At 31.8% G+C, this 4,497-nt stretch overlaps 1 long non-coding RNA gene across 5 annotated transcripts; it reads left to right on the top strand.

Annotated features, from left to right (window-relative positions):
• Positions 1–2,523, top strand: LOC113317348. 5 transcript variants are annotated; one of them, XR_003343463.1, is made up of 4 exons: positions 27–453; positions 558–643; positions 1,190–1,275; positions 2,259–2,523. It is a non-coding gene; the product is annotated as an uncharacterized LOC113317348 (long non-coding RNA). The 5 variants fall into 5 exon arrangements; XR_003343462.1 differs by having other exon boundaries at positions 16–453; positions 558–2,139; XR_003343461.1 differs by having other exon boundaries at positions 22–453; positions 558–1,275.
• Positions 2,524–4,497: the final 1,974 nt, after the last annotated feature.

Here is a 4,497-nt window from a genome sequence, read left to right as displayed (position 1 = left end):
TTCCTGCCTTTATTATCACTTCTTTCTCAGATCTCTCTCTTCATCTCAGTTCCTATTCATCAACAAGTGAAAACCCAAATACTTTCTCAGATCTCTCTCTACATCTCAGTTCCTATTCCTAAACGAGTGAAAACCCAAATAAAAATCTCAATCTCGGTTTCTCTTCGTCTTCTCTTGTCTTTGTTATACTCAGATTCATCATTGAAACCCTCTATGAAAACTCTGCACTTGTTTACATCGATTAAGATTTGAATCACCAGTTGCAATCTGAAAATACTGTTGGTAATGCAAGAGCAGGATCAAATAATTTTAAATCAGATGTTTTATGACCTTTTAGATTCAACTCAAGACTTTTAATACGAGTTGTTGAATCTTTTGAATCTAACAATTAAGCTACTGAACAAGATGTTGAAGGAGGAGAAATTAGTATTATTATAGATCAAAATCTAAGAAGTGGGTTCTTTTCCTCTTTAATTTTGTTATGCAAATCCTAATTCTTTCATTTAGATTTTGTATAGATTGTAACCGAAGTACTTTTTTGTGTTAATCATTCGTAGGTTAAGATATCTATCTGTAAAGGGAATCCTTAAAAAGTCCAGTTTGGATGGTGGTGAAAAGATTAACAACTCCCAACAACTTCCAAGTATTCAAGCATTATTGATTCATATGATTTCAATTTCTTAAATTAGGGTTTATTTAATCTTAACAGTTTTTGCTTATTTGAAGTTGAAATACATGGATTTGGATATTTTTTAATTGATTTTAATTGTGTATATTGTCACTGGTAATTCAATTTTGGTATTGGTTATTTTCCGTTTTTCTCATCTTTTCAGTTATGGAATTACTTGAATGGATGAAAGTTGCTTGTAAGGGGTTCTCCTGGCATTTATGTGTACTTTATATTTTTCTTGTTGTTGATGTGTGATTATGCTCCAATGGTGGTATATATTGTTTCATCTGTGGTCTGTTTGATGGTTGCTCTCATTTTTGAAAAGTTAGTCTTTGAATTGTATTGTTTGGATGTTAGGTTCTTTAAGGAAGCTAGTGTGGAAGAATGAGAAGATGCTGAGATACTTAACCGAATATCAGTTGTTTGTTTAATTACTTAAGTTGGAATATTTTTTTGTAAGATTATTATGTTTTCGGTTAAGATTTAGCTAATGAATGATGTTGTTTTTCTAATTGTTAGAATAAAAAAGGGGGTAAAGTCAAGCTACAATCTATGTTGATACCATGTCTGAATCCGAGCACCTGAGAAAGGGAAAGCGTTGTATGGTAACTTCTCATTATCAAATTCATATATATGTTCCAAATGTTTTTTTTTCTTTCCATGTTGTACTTGAACTTAGCTTATATATACTTAGTGCTATTTGTATCCTTGTACGATCAATGATTAGTAATGAGTGTGGACAATTTTTTTGACTCAGCTGTGTGGCTTGGTTATCATGTTTGTTTACATCTTCCAGTAGTTTGATACTACTTGTCGAGATGATAGGCCCCCATGTTTACTCTCTTTATCTCTTAATTATTATTTCTATGTAGATTTAGTTTCTTACGCTAGGTAGTAAGATACGACAAATGAGAATACATTTTCTTCCATTGATGAATAGGGGTTCAATATTGTGCCTTCCTAAAGCAGGTGAAATTTGTTCAATTGGTAGTATTTTAGGCATCCAGTTCCAGCATAAGAAAGAGTAGCTTTATGCTAAAGATTTTTTGTACCATTTGAGGATTATGTGTTTTATATAACCAATCATAAGAAAGAGTAGCATTTCTGGCTCAAGTGCAGATTGTCAGCTAATCTATGTTTTTTGTGGGAGGATCTGTCTTCTGCTCTAACAGAAGACATAGTTCCTTCCTGTTGTATTTTGTTTCCATTTAAGTTATATTACTTCTTTTTGTTCTCTTGCCCTCGATGTATAATACTGTAAGTGCTAATACTATAAGTTCAATATTAGTGACTGTATCTATATCCTTTTTGATGACCATTTCAGTTGATCATAATCATGATTCATGTCTAGGTTATGAAATTTCTGTTGGTGATTTTCATGTTTATTTTTCAGTTTCCATGGTTTGGTTAGTTTAGTTTCTCTTCATAAGGTATCTTTCCTCGGCTTTGTTCATTTGAATATTTTTCAGGTTAGATTTTTTATTCGTGTGCTGTCAATCATTTGAATAAGTTCTTGTTATAGGATTGTAGGATTTATGTAAATGGTTAAATTGATTCGTTTATGTTGTCTCTCATGTGAGATGTACAGGTAATCATGGTTTACATGCTAACAAACCCGAGTGACACGGAAACTTGAATTTTCATTAACATCTTTCATACAAATACAGAGGCTGAGCTTGCTGGGTGCTTAATGGTCCTGATTAGAGACAATTTGTTAACTTAGTGTAGATTTTCTGGTTTGTTAGCTTGTAACAAGAATATGAAATTAAGTAGATGAAGTTTTGAGATTTGGAAAAAGTATTTTAGACTGTTGGCGCTTTTTAATACAAATTTCGTATTGATTTTACTGTCAATTTAGTTTTTTGATCGGTGCAGCTTAATCAGCTTTGAAATAAATTAATTTTTTGATCAATAAAACTGTGATACAGTTGAATCGGCTTAATTTGGATTCAGCTGGATCACTTCCAATTTTTTTTTATAAAATATGTTCAATATAAAAGTCTGTTTCTGTCAGCCCTATCAATTGACTGTCCAAGATAGACGTTTTCTAAAAGATTCCAGGGATCCCAGGAACAGTCTTTTTGTTAAGACTACAAATTTAGGGCCCCCAGAAACAGACTTTTTTAGCGATTATCAGTCTGTTTCTAGTAGACTTATTTTTTCAATTTTCCACTAGTGATAAGGGGTTCCGATTGAAACTAATATGTGAAAAATTCACAATATGTTAAATCGTTTTTGCTTTAGCATAAAAGCATATGAGTTTCGGGGTTTCAACTTTTGCATCGCATTAGTTAAAACCGGTTTTCAACCTTTCTCTGGTAAAGGTTTGTCCTTGTTGTTGTTCTTTTGTTTTGGCGAGAGGATGACAACACAACGAGGGAGAGTTCTAATGTGAACTTGTGCATAATGACATTATCTTTCTGGGGAGAAGAGGATGCGGAGCTTGAGGTAACGAATTTGTTAGTTAATCGTTTTCCTATTTAAGAAAATATTGATTTTATTGCATATATTTATTGCTTTTGCTTAACAAAATTTTGGTATAATTGATGTTTATTCCATTATCTGTGTATGGATGTGTGTGTGATTCAATTGTTTCCGGTTAAGAAAAACTATTGTTATATTGCTTTATTGTTTGGTATCAATTGTTTAGGCTAACAAAATTACGATACTTTAATGTCTATGTTTGTTTCAATTGCTTCCGGTTGAGGTAAATAATAATGCAAGTTGATTTATTTGGTTTGTATGTTTATGACTTAACATAAAGGTTTAGGGATGAATTGTTTAGTCCAATTCGAATCCGGATAAGAGAAACTAAGTTATTTCTGATCTTAGTTAGATTTATCAAAGTTGAGGTTTCGGTTATTCAAGTCTAATCGAATGCCTTAACAAGAAATGCTAGTTAACTAACCTAGTATTTGTCTTATTTAAAAGTGAAAGGTCTAAGTTATTATTTGAATAATTAGAATCTGATGAGAAAAATAGAGTTAATTTTGATCTTTATTTTGGTCTTATCGAACAAGCGATTGTATTTGTACAATCGGTTTAGCAAAAGAACTAAGGTGCTTAGTCAATATTTGATTTGCTAAACTATTAGGGAAAATTGCTTTGGCCAATTGTTTCCTTGGTGACATATCAAAACAAAATTACTTTGTAGTTTCGGTTTTGATATGAGACTTACAAGTATTACATGCAGACTTAAAGAATGTGAAGAAGTAAAGAGCTATAAAGATGACATCATCCTTCCACTTGAGGTTTGTAATATTTGACTTGAACTGTTTCATTCCTAACGTATCTTTCAAATCGTGCATATTGAAAACATAACTGCGAAGCTGTGAATGATTATACTCTAGTTAGACATAGTATTAAGGAATTACAATACGAAGTATAACGTATCTCTTTTGAACTTCGTATACAAGACATCAACATAATCATATGAATGCTATTGTGATTATGTGTATGGGTATGGGTGAAGATTTCGTCCTAGGAAACAATGTTTTACATTCGTTTAAAGGAAGTACAATTCATAAACTTGTTTTATGAATCGAAAGGGAAATCGCCAGGCTTATTTGTATTTTTATTCATTGAAAATCTTTGGATTACCAATATGTGTGTTTAGTACAACCGCTCATAACTTTTTTATGTATCTTGGTAAAACTATTCTCAATACCTGAATTTTATATTGTATGACTTTTATTAGTAAAACCGATCTTAAGTAATCATCTGATATGGTATGATCGATATTTGTAATTGGTGTGACCATTCCTAGTCATTGGGTGACCGATCTAAGAACTTGGTTGGGACTAATCACAAGATGTGTAATCGATCCT

Source organism: Papaver somniferum, chromosome 10 (genome assembly GCF_003573695.1).
Source record: "Papaver somniferum cultivar HN1 chromosome 10, ASM357369v1, whole genome shotgun sequence".
Lineage (NCBI taxonomy): Eukaryota > Viridiplantae > Streptophyta > Magnoliopsida > Ranunculales > Papaveraceae > Papaver > Papaver somniferum.
Note: the sequence above shows the minus strand (reverse complement) of the source record. Positions and strands in the feature narration are given on the sequence as shown.